The sequence below is a fragment of the Copidosoma floridanum genome, unplaced genomic scaffold (assembly GCF_036245765.1).
Source record: "Copidosoma floridanum isolate Cflo_tuat_1 unplaced genomic scaffold, Cflo_Japanese_pri ptg000016l, whole genome shotgun sequence".
Taxonomy (NCBI): domain Eukaryota; kingdom Metazoa; phylum Arthropoda; class Insecta; order Hymenoptera; family Encyrtidae; genus Copidosoma; species Copidosoma floridanum.
In genome coordinates this window covers 9660549-9673799 of record NW_028321893.1, presented here as the reverse complement: position 1 = coordinate 9673799, position 13251 = coordinate 9660549, and the positions used below count along the sequence as shown (strand labels likewise).

At 31.6% G+C, this 13251-nt stretch overlaps 1 protein-coding gene and 1 pseudogene across 4 annotated transcripts in view; both read left to right on the top strand.

Annotated features, from left to right (window-relative positions):
• trc (Serine/threonine-protein kinase tricornered) overlaps positions 1 to 13251 on the top strand; it is a 952993-nt gene that overhangs the window by 399437 nt on the left and 540305 nt on the right. The window lies entirely within an intron of this gene.
• Positions 9979 to 10555, top strand: LOC149374672 (uncharacterized; annotated as a pseudogene).

Sequence of the window (13251 nt, the reverse complement as noted above, 5' to 3'; positions counted from 1 at the left end):
ATTGACAAAACGAAGAAAATGAGAAAATATTTCTTGATAACGCTGCCCATGAATGAAAATTATGAACCACCAGTTGTAAGAAGAAGACTTAAGCAAGAAAGAAACAATTTATATGAAGAGGAGCAACACAGTGTCGAGGAAAATAATCACAAGGAAAATGAAGATCAAAATGAATTTTGAACTGTGTATGTGTACAATCCTGCTTGGGAATATGATTTTAATTGGGCTTAACCATTTGTAGGAGACAATTAAGAGACGTTATATAACACATGTAACACAAATATTGAAGTTTCAAGAAGATCACTTATTCAACTTAAAAATACTCATCAACACCATCGAAATACTATGATGGACGCAGGCAATTCGTATAATAAATTTTTACCCTCAAAAACGTTGCCCGATTAGTATTCAAATCAGTTGCTTTTTTTATAGAAAAAAGATTAGCTTGTAAAATTTCCAAAGATTTTAGACGTTTTTTAAAAGGAATGGTACCAGATGACGCTAATATTGTTATAAAATATGTTATGCACAATTGTAATAGTACCTGTTGAAACTGCTCAAGTTTCAAGCATTATCAGATCTTAATCATTTTCTGTTTTGATAGATAAAATGACATATATAACTTTAGAACATGCTGTGAAAATTTTTGTGCAGTATTTTGATGAGGAAAAGCAAGATCTTATTGTGATGCTGTGGGATTCGGTACCAACATTCGAGAAAGTTACATTAGATATTCGAGCAGATGCTGATAACATATTTCGAGTACTACAGCAATCATTTTAAGATAAAAATGTCCCCTTGCATAACATTATTTTTTTTGCTGAGACTCATGTCATGTTATGATGGGAAAGCATAATTCTGTGGTAAGTAGATTAAGATAGTTAATACCGGGTATAATAAAATCGTTAAACGCAAATCCTATTTGGTACATTTAGTTGCTTGAAAAGCAGAAAAACAGATTTCCGTCTAATGTGAGCAGCTTGTGCGCAACACTTATAATCACTTAAAAAACAGTACAGTAGAAATAGAAATGGAGAAAGAAATGCAGAGTAAAAGTAGTACGACAGCAACAAAAAATACAGCAACAGAGTTATATACCTATTATGCAGATCCGGTCATACTAGCTTACAACAAATTTCTTGATGTGTGTCTATTAAATCTTGTTTTATTTAATGTTACTTCACAAAAGCAAGAATCTTTTATCTGGAATATTATGACAGTATTTATGATCTGTTTTTGTTTTTTGTTAATATGTATTTGAAACCAAAGTATATCAACAGTTTTTGCTACAATGTGGACAGCATTAATGCATACAATGAAAAACAAATTTTATCTCTTGATGAAATTAGTTTTGGCATAGAAGTTGACGAATGGATAGACCAAATCATTAAAAATGAAAGTACTATCAAAGAGATAAAATGTTTTTACATAGAATATTTGATTGAAGTTAGTTAACAAATAATTAAGAAATTTGAATTGGATAATACTGATATAGCATTCTTAAGAATACTTGATCCTGAAAACGCTTGATGCAATGAGTTCCACAATCACTTTTCAACCTCCGAAGACTTTGTATGAATTTTTCTGACGCTAATACCAAATGGTGGGAGTGTGGAGGAACTTGATAAAGAATAGGCTGAATTACTTCCACTTAAGAGAAGATTACCTGACGATGTTTTAGACAATATTAATAAGCCGCATGTATTTTGGTCGAATCTAAACTTTTGTGTCAACGAAGATGGCATTCAATGATTTAATTACCTGTGCAAAGTTGCCTTTGCTTCATTCTCTGTGCAAAATTCTAATGCAATGCCTGAAAGAGAGTGGAATGCATACGACCGATGTAAAGATAAAGACGATGTCTTAGACAATATTAATAAGCCACATTTATTTTGGTCGAATCTGAACTCTTGTGTCAACGAAAATGGCATTCAATTATTTAATTACCTGAGCAAAGTTGCCTTTGCTTCATTCTCTGTGCCAAATTCTAATGCAGCGCCTGAAATAGGGTGGAATGCATAAGACTGATCTAAAGACAGAGTATCCTTATAATTAAATACAGTTAAAGGTCTTCTCTTAGCAGAACAACAAATTAAAAATGCTAGAGGAATGAATAATTTTGAGCCTACACGAGAAATGTTCGAACTTTTCAATTACCGCGTGTAGATAGTTGCACGTGTCGAAAATAATGTTGATAATGAAGCTATTGATTTAGAAAATGAAAAGTATGGGATTGATAAGGATTTTATTATGAAATGTCAAGCATTTAATTCTAAATATCAAGAAAAAGTATTAGTAAATGGTATTGAAGAAGAAATAGACAAAGAAAACTGTAATGAAGAGTAATTAGAAAACTGTATTGTCAAATTATATTAAATACCAATATTTATTATATACACTAAGAGAAAAATCATACCGGTTCAGCTATGGAGCACTGCTGAAACGGCAGTGCTGCCACGTGCAGTGTTTGTACAGTTGAAACAGTGTAAGCTCACATGTTCTTTGACAAGTATGATGTCAGAGGTAGTCGAATAAAGAGGCTAAATTTTTTAACCTGATATTACTTATATCTGTGTAATGGCTTATCTAATTTTGTTATAGCATACTCTGTCAATGGACTTGTTTGTCAAAATTAAACTAATTTCACAGAACTTTAACAACTATTTTGAAAGTAAGAAAAATGAGTAATTTAGATGAGATTTTAATGAGTTTTTTATTTATTTATTTATTTTTATTTCCAAGTAAACATCAGTTTGTAGTCTTTTCACTTTTCCAGACATATTTTTAGTCATTTTTCGTCTTTTCATTACTTCTCCCCCTTTATATTCATTTATTTGTTTCTCAGTATGAATCAGTTTTCACAATACTTTTACGTCTTCACCCTACTTGCCGATAATTTTTTTATTCACCACCTTCTTTTCTGTGGTATCTCTCCATAACATTTGCTTCAATTTTTAGAGTACCATCACAACTGTTTCTTTTTTTACTTCTTTTTTGTCTTATTATCCCTAAATATGATCTTCTCTATATATATAATCTTACAAAATTTTTTATTTACATTCCATTTTTCACCCACCGTTTTATGGCTTTTTTATAAAATTGAATTGCCTGTCATTCTACCCCTATCCCGTACTTGAACCTAGGAGTTCTTCGAACTCTCTGCTATAATGGCACATTTTAGCCTTTCTGTTTCCTTTTAATAGTTCTCTTTTCAGTTTAATACTAGTTTATTTCTTTTATCCATTGTTTGCTAGTTTTTCTCCTAGCTACTGCACATGCCCATACATGTTCTAGCTTTTTCTCTTATACTTTGCATAATCTACACATAACTTCTTTGTATTCTTTGTTCCCGCTCTTTCCGATACTCCCACACTTCATCCTTGCCCACTTTTCTTTAAGCTTTGCTTTCGCTTTCTCCTCCAAATGTCTTTCCAGCAGTATATCTTCTTTACTATATTTGTAGTTGTCGCTATATGTCGATTCATCTACTTTCCTCGGATCTTTTGAAATTTCCATCTCTTTTCTCACTACTGTTTTTGTTCGAATTTTTGCTTTAATAGTTTCTACTTCCCTTCTTATATACATCTCTTTTGCTGTTACCCCATACCCTACTTCTTAAGAAGCCTTCAGAAATTTTTTGCCCATTTTGAGCTGTTACTGTTTAGTATTTCTCTGAGTTCTTCGTTTAAGCACATTGATACCCACCTACACTGCTTTTTTAGAATATTGAGTAGAAAGGCTCTTGCTCGTTTTTTTGCCTCTGAATTCTATCTTCTTTGTCTTTATTCTAGTCTCAATTTACAATCTGGAGTATTTACACTTATCCCCATTGCTGTTTTCACATATCTTCTCGGGACCTCTTAAATCCTTTCTCTTTTCTCCTATCCCCAAATCTCTGCCCGATATAAACATGCTGATTTCACTATTCCATCGAACAGGAAAAGTCTTTTATTTGGATTTGCTACACTAGCTTGCTGGTATAGTCCCCACGCCGTGCTTCTTGTTCTTTGGGCTTTTTTAATTACTTCATTAGTGTAGAAATCTAAGTATGTCTTTTATTAAAGCAAAATCCTAAGTATTTATAACTTTGAAATATCTTTAGCTCCTCCCCTATTTATATCTACTTTTTATCCTCGTGCAGTATGCTTCCATTTCTAAAGTCTATAATATATATGTATTTTTTTATTTACTTCTATTCTATTTTTATGCTGAATTTGTCTGTATTTGATCATTCCCTTTTACCCTTCTATACTAGCTGTCTGCCACTGCTACTACGTTGTTTGTAAACTGTAAACAGACAAAATTTGTATGTCCTATTACAACATTCTCTTCGTTTTTTTTCTTCCACTCCTCCTGCGGATCATAATATATACTAAATAAGGGCGGGCTTAGTAAGCAATCTTATCTTGCCCCTTTGTACATTTTAAAACTATTCGTAAGTTCCTCCACTACCATTACCTCATTCTTTATTACCCTTTAAATATTTCTAACTATTCTTAGGATTCTACATTTTATTTTTTTTCGCTCTTATTTTTCCATTAAAATTTCTTTGTCCATTACATCAAATGTTGGTATGAGTAACGCATATACCTTTCCTTTTTTAGTTTTTATTCCCTACTAAGCTATTAAGGATAAATATTTGATCTCTTGTTCCTCTCTTTTCCCTTATTCTGCTTGGCTTTCCCTTATTTTACTTTTTTCCTTGACCCAATTCATGATTCTTTCTGTAATAATATTTGTTAATAACTTATACTTCTCATACAGTAGCGCTACCTCCTGATAACTTTAAACATCTCTATGGCCCCCTGCCTTGCATACGAGAGGTATTATTGCTGTTTCCCATCCTTTAGATATTATTGCTATAATAAGCTTTTCATTAATTATTTCTCCCAGTTCTATTTTATTAACTATTGGTTGTTCTTCTACAAATTCTACTACAGTGTTATCTTCTCCTGCTGTTTTTTTGGTTTTCATTTTTTTAATTGCAATGACTACTTCTAATACTGTTATTGCTTCGTTCAAGTATTCCTTCTCCCCTATTTCTACATTCTCTGCACCTATATTCTTGAATGCTGTGTATATTTTTTGTTGATGAAATGTGTAATAAAATTTTAGATTATTTTTTTACAAAAAATAAGTTTCGATTAAAACAAACGTTATTGTAAAACACTAGTAAAGGATAACTAAATGCTTTCGTGGTTCTAGATCCTTAAACTCATTTTCAAGTCTTCAAACACCAAAACTACCAGAACAAAAGTTGACACTCTCAAATACCCGCTTCTGCAAAAACTTTGTACACGATATTACTTGCTTTGTTCTCTTACCTGTTGTTTCGCTTTATTTATTTTACTTACCTTCAAAATAATTATTACATTGCCTTATGTTTTGTAAAATAAGTGTGTATTTCTCACAATCGAGTCCATTTTTAGAGTTAACTACAACAAATTTTGATAAACAATTACGTGTGTTATACAGATATAAATAACATTAGGTTACAAAAAATGTAGCCTCTTGTTTTCACTGCCTGTAACACCACACCTGCCAAAACTGTGCATGTGTTCGTGGTACTTCAATTGTACAGACACTGCATGAAACAGCACTACCGTTTTAGTAAAACTCCATAGCTAAATAGTATGGTTTTTTCTCAGTGTAGATTGATGTTCACACTTTCTAATATATTATTTATGTATTACATTTTTCAATTATTGTAATAATTACCAGTTTAAAATGATTATAACAAATTCGAGGATATTCTACTTATGGATATCGACACCTTAATTAAAATAATTAATATTTTAATTGATTTAGAATACAGTGGTATTGAATATAGTTTATCGTTCTTTTACTTTGAAATTATATTTAAGCTTGAAGCTGAAGGTATCGATTTTTATCGTGTTTCAATGTTAGATTATTGTCTTATAAAAATGACAACTATATTTTATGATTCAAGATTACAACATTTAGTTTTACTTAAGAATATTGTAAGTTCAAGAATTTTCACATAAATTATTTATTATATGAAACATTTTTCTTTAAACTTATTACAACTGTAACATTAACACAGACGTTTTTTTGTAATAAATAAAATTGCGAGACAATGCTTTTTGGCTGACAATTCTTTAAATACCTTAAAGTCATACGAGTTTTTATTTATGTAGAAAATTTAAATCAGCAGGTAAGTTGGTGGTAAGACAAAAAATGACACATGACAGTATACAATATTTTCTTTAATAAAGCATTTTACTGGGTAGATACAAGTTTTGTAATGGCTAGTTACACACAACAAGCTTAATAGACAAAAAAAAAAAAAAAGAGTAATGAATACATTTTTGTTGGATTGACATTTTAGTGTGACTGTACCAACTCTCACTAACCATCTAAGGTATTCAAGTAACTTTGTTTTGTTTATTTATTTATTTATTTATTTTTTAAGCTTGCTGTGTACACGGGACCAACGCAAAAGTTGTACGTACGCAGTTTTAAAACAACGTAATCAGGTAAAATTAGTTGATTTGTGGTTTAACAAACATAAAATTGCGAACTCCAACTTGAAAATTTTTTTGTTGGATAATAACTATAAAAATAACACATTAAGTTTGAACATCGATCCCAATAGGGTTAGATGGTTTAAAAAATTGGTAAAAATCGTTGAAGTTATTTTTTTGTGACTTTCGAAAAAACTATGCATTTGACAAATAAAGTGTAACAAAACAAAAAATGTGTCATGAAAATACAAATCAGCAGGTTCTTTTAACTCCGATCGATCCAGTGATTTTTTAGTAAATTCCGAAACCCCCTTTTTTAAAACAAAAGTTACAGAATTTCGAATAAATGGCAAAAAGTGGTCTTATGCCTTTACAAAAAAAACTACTGGTTCGATCTAAATTAAAAAAAACTTATTCGGTTCGTATTTTTATTGCACGTTCTTCATTTCACACACTTTATTTGTCAAATGCATAGTTTTGCCATAAATCGCAGAAAAGTGACTTAAAGTTGTATTTGTATTGTTATTTTATAATAAAAAAAATTTTAAAAGTGAAGTTCGCAATTATATGTAATGGATTTGCTATCTGTACACGACGAATGATAAATACTGTCATATGTCATTTTATTTATTTCTAGTCTATGAGAACAAGTTACTGCATAAAATTAGATAAAAATATTTTTAAGTATAGTAATAATTGATAGTGAAATGTAGCAAGAATGTTGCTGCCCTGATGACTGCGTCGATGTGACGAAGTCAACCGATTTTTTAACATAATTTTACAAGGGATTGTGGCACACAAAGAAGAAACTACTGAAATAATAAGAAAAGTTTAACAAAGAAAAATCCTTAATGAAAGTATCGAAACGGAGGAGGGAAGTAAATAGAGTAAAATAAATAAAAAATTACGCTCATTATGAGCCACAAATGGAGATACATTTAGTAGATCAAAAAAGAAGCTCCGAGAAAAAAGACCCAAGAGGAGAAAAAAAATGACTGTGACAAAGCGACTGAGGCTGAACAATATTTGATACGAAATATCCTGAAATTAAAATTGTGTATGTTTGTAGGTGAATACGCTGGGGTCGTATTGCATCTTTTTAGAGAACACACTAATGACTTATGTGGTTGAGTTGTGTCCTAGTTAATTTTATCTAATGTTTAAATTGCGTCCCTATTATTTTTACTTAATGGAAAAAATTTTACGTATAAATACTGGCATGTTTAAAAAAATTGTAATGTTGTTTAGTGGAAAAAATTTTGTTTTAAGATGACGACATCCTAATATTAAACGGTAGCAATCACTTTATTGGCTAAAATTTTTTGGACACTTCCTGATCAACGTACTTGTCTTAAAAATACTACCGAATTGACTTCTGTCGTACGGTTCGTGAAACAGATTTTTTCCGTGCTTAAAAACAGGGTTGCCAGATTATGGAAAATACACCCCACTGCTAGAGGCTGCTGAAACCGCAAAAAATCTTATTAAACCGAATGGAATATGAAATTCATTTGTACTTTATGCCCAAAATTTTAAACCCTATGATTAATACCTGATCACTTAATTATTTGAAATTGTGTAGTTGTAGGAAATGATACTTAACAAATATAGATAGAATAAAAAAAATGAGCACTGGCCGGACATTGATTTGTTAAATGCGCAATTTTAAATTCCTTCGTTATTTTAAGAATTACAACAACCGTAACTACAAAGTAAATTCATAGTCATCTTAACCATGAATCCATTTATTAATGAGTAGAACAATATAAGTTTATTTCAAGGTTATGGTGGAATTTCGTAACATAATTAAAAAATTCAAATTTTGTGCGTAAAGAATCAATCACCAGCCAGTGGACAATATGAATCGATGAGTATCCAACGCCATCTGCATCAAGTTAGGTCAAGCTAAAAAAGCTTGAAAACTCGTTGACAGTGTTGACACTTATTAATTATTAAAGTACCTAGTTCTGTGCCTGCCCCGGCGAGTGTTTGTCGAAATCTAAATTGAATTAAATCCAAGCGGGTAATTATGGCTGCGAAGCGAAAATTTCAAAAGAAATGGCTTAAAGAGCCGTTAACCTTATTTTATTAATTGCACGTTACACTTCGTTCCTTTCTTCGACATTCTTTATTTTATAGACTGGTTAAAAGAATCGTCTGAAGAAGAAATTATGAATGGCCAACAGGAGGCATATTGCTCGTTTTGCAGATGTTTCTTGAGACCACATCATGGTGATCTTGTTGATCATTCAAAAACTATCAAACACAAAGCACTAGCCAATGCTCGCCAATCTATCCAGCAATCGACACTCCTACAACATGGTATTCATCTAAATTTCCTTATTTCTTTAAACTTCAAAGTCTTTCAAATCAATTTTTTAATTTCTAGGAGTAATGAACCAGACTGCAATGAATAATGAAATGAAATCAATGGATATCCACCTAGCTGTATATACAGCAATGCATGCATCGATAAAATCTGTCGCTCACTTAGGAGAGCTTTGGAGGACTTTGGGAAAAGGAAGCCCACTAGAACAGTTACGAATTCACCAAACAAAATGCTCGAAAATCATTACTGCTGTTATTGTGCCAGCTCTTTTATCTTACCTTGTTGAGGATGTAGGAGAGAGTTTCTATGCTATTATAGCTGATGAAGCAACGGATGTATCTGTCACAAAGTTTATGGGGCTGTGTATCAGATATTTTAGTCAATCGCAGGGTGATATGATAACAAATTTTTTGGGCATCATTGAGGTGACCCAATGCACGGGAGAAGTGTTAGCTGAATCTTTAGTCCAACATTTACATAAAATTGGATTAAGCCCTAAAAAAATGTACGCTATTGGTACGGATGGAGCTGCAAATATGTGCGGGTCAAAGAACTCGTTTCAAACGCATCTCTCAAAATGTACCCCACAATTGATTTTGATTTCATGCATATGCCACAGTATTGACAAGTGTGCACAATATGCATTCCAGCAAATGCCTGATCATTTGAATTTTTCATGAAGAGGGATTTATAAGTATTTTGCGCATAGTTCCTTGAAACACAAAGAGTACAAAGCTTTTTACAAGGTTAATGCTTTTTTTTAAAATCATTTTTAATTGGTACAGTATTAACATTCTAATTATTTTGAATTTATTTGTAGAGAAAAAATAGTGACAAAAATCAACAACATCATCGGTACTACTCTCGCAGTAAAATGATTTTTCAAATTTTTTTGCGCAAAAGTCTGAGAAAAATGATTATAAAGCCAAAATTTTGATGGAACTATTCAAAGACCCTTCTAATCGAATGTACCTTACATTTCTTGGATCCATTTTATTGGAGGTGAATGAGGTGAATCTTTCTTTTCAGCAGACAAATGCAGATGTAGCTAAATTATACTCCTGCTTAAGAACATTAGTTTTTTCACTTGCTTCTCGCGTATTGAAAACTAAATGCATAGCTGTTACGACGAGGCCAGGAATCTTACAGTCTGTTGAGCTTCAAATGCTGAAAGGTATGATGTCAGTTCGAGAAAATTTACGTCCATTGGATAGAGTTGACTTCGGGGAATCCTTTGAGAAACTTCGAATGAAATTGGATTGGCCGTTGGAAACTTTAAAAATTGTATGAAGTCGATGTGCCGACTATATACTTTGTTTATGTTCTCAACTATTTACCAGGCTTCCAAGCAACATAGATTCAATTCAAAAAATAAAATATTTCTACCATCCTTGGCTCTCACTCGTATTAGTAGACCTATATTTCGTCAGTTACCACTTGAACTAGTCGGTAAGTAAATTATTCAAAACTTTTAAATAATGAATATTTTACCAAGTGCTAATAGTAATTTACGTCCCTACGGCGCAAAGACTTTGCACCCTAGGTAAGAAAAAAAATGACTTGATGTTCGATTCAAAAATTTTGTATTACTCCTGTCTTATCTCATTTTGCAGATGCAGATTTGGATTAAGAAATATTAGAATACCAGTGGAGATCTTTGGGTACCTTAACTCTTTCTGATATTTGCATACATTCAGATCATAACAGTGACTTTAAGTCGAAAGATAGTGTACATTTTTGAAGTTGTCTTTTGTCAGTAAAAAATGCTGCAGGCAAACAGCAATTCAAGGAACTGGCTATGTTTGCCTTAAAATATCTATCTTTGCCAATCAGCAATGCCATCGTTGAGAGAATATTTAGTTTCATGGCCTCTATAGGAACTAAACAAAGAAACCGCATGCAAATGCAAATGCTATCCGCTTTATTAGTTCTACGAGTGCATTTAAAAGTATATTAACTTATATTTTTTTTGCATTACTCATTTATCCAAAAAAACTCGCAGTAGTAATTTATATACATTTTTCTGTTAATTCAGGTTAAAAATTCATGCTGTAAATCGTTTGTAATCACAGATAAAATGTTGACACGTTTTACATCGTCAATGTATATTCTAGAAAACAATCACCTTTCATCAGATCAAACTAATGAAACTGAAGAATTCAGATTTAACGAGGAAGAATTAGAAGAAGATTTTATTACATTACATGCATTTTTTGGAAAGACCAAAAATGAATGCGATTCTATTTTTTGGCAGCAATTAAATAATTAACATTCATGAATCTAGAATTAAGTACCTTAAAATAAAGATTTAAAAAACAACCAAAGTTGACTGAGATTTACATACTGTCAATAAATAGATTAACGTTATAATGTATAAATACAATGTTTAACTTCCCTGAAATAAAATAAAAGTACATCAATATGTACAAGAGACAAAACTTATACCAATTTATAATCTGATTCCTTCAAATTTTTCTAAAAATGTAAGACCACATGAAATGCGGTAAACCGCATTTCGAAATTTTAACCGCAAACTTGCTCCATAAACCGCACTATTTGCGGTAAACCGCGCAATCTGGCAACCCTACTCAAAAACTCTCAAATCGACAAACGTCACACGGTCCGTGAAACGAACATTAACCGTGCTTTAGCCACTGCACACCAAACTCCTCGAAGAAGATTAACAGACGATGATGATTAGGTAATTAAAGAAACAAGAGAAATCCCATAAAGGTGATACCTCAATTACCGCGTGCGTTTTGAAGACGAAAACAATAAGAAAACCAGTAATGCGAATAAATACTTTACTATGCTAAATGCTCAAGATCGTAGTTAAAAACTTAAGTCAACTCTGTACAGATATATCTGTCTATGCAAAATATAATACAATCATTATAACACTTAATAATATTTCCTACTGGAAGTGAAGTGACTGTCTAAATGTTCTGAAAACGCCCCAAATTTTGTCCTATGGACCTACTTCAAACTGTACTGCATTTAAAAGATGTGTATAACACTGAATATTGCTATTGTTGAATTATATGTTCATTTGAAATTACGCGTGCAGCGCTGCGCGCTGGAGCGCTAGGCCATGATCATGCATAAGAGCTTTCGAGTCGTGTAATTGATATACATTTGATGTCGATACGTATGTTCAGAGAATAGGTAACTGTTGCTGAGGCAAGACACTTCATGTAATACATGGAATATTAATGATAACTAATTCAAGTCTATTATAGAAGATACGTTTTCAACTATTTTTTTTCCTAGGCTCATTTATTTTTAATATGGTAACAGTCCGTGGTTTATGTTGCCTGTTCCGTTCTTGTTTTTCGATTTCTCACGTATGTCTTCGAAGGCACGTGACAGTTACTTGTAAGTTAGACTATCAAATTAAAAATAGGTAAAATATATGTGAAGTATTACAAGTATTAAACGTGTGCAGTTATATATTACACATATGTTATGATGCAAAATATATTGAGATACAAAAGGATTAAAAAGCTTTATGAAAAAGAAAGTTTGGCACGTGTTCACATTCACAACGAGACTATTTTAAAAGAGATATGGTAAAAGTACCAATTATGAAATAAATTTTCGCATTTTTTTTCTCTATTGTCTTAAAAAAAGCGGAAATGCTTTAGTGCTGGTGATTTTGGTTTTTCTAAAATCGCCCCAACTTCAGTAACTTATAATAATTTTTTTGTATTATTTTTATGCAAAATAGACTGTTTTTTCTAATAAAACTAATGAAAAATGCTGGAGCGATGGTTTATATGGAAGAAAAGGTCAATAATTTGGTAAGAACATTAACTTTTGCGTTGAAACATATTGGCTATTTAAAATACGTTTTAAAAGAAGAGAAACGAACTGTTAAATATGTTAAAAATAAGATTAAAATGTACGAGGTAAATGATCAAACATACGAGAATAAATTTAATAGTGGAAATTTATGTGTGTAAAATGGTAGAGAAAAAAAAAAACTGTTGTACGTGTGGTGAACCTGGACATTTTTAAAATCAGTCTTATAATAACTATGATAAACAACACAACATATTATGAGGATCGGAAACTGCTTATTTAAATGTAAGCAGAGAAATAAGTAATCAAAAGCGAGAATGTGGTTAAGGTCAGTTTAGCAACCAACAACAGCAAAAATTTTACAATAGTAACGTAAGCCATGGCAGAGCACAGCATTGTCGTGGTGGATACGGACAGTGGCAGAATCAACACTGGCAAGATAACAGTGCTCATTATAGTAAAAGCAACAGTAAAAATCAAAGAACTAACATATGCTTATTTTGTAAAATTTTAGATGACAATGAAAATTAATAGAAATTAGAAACTGCTGATTATTAAACAAATAATGGCAGTAATTCAATTTCCTGGATTTTGAATAGAAGTTGTACTAATGCTATTATTCATAAATTAAATTCT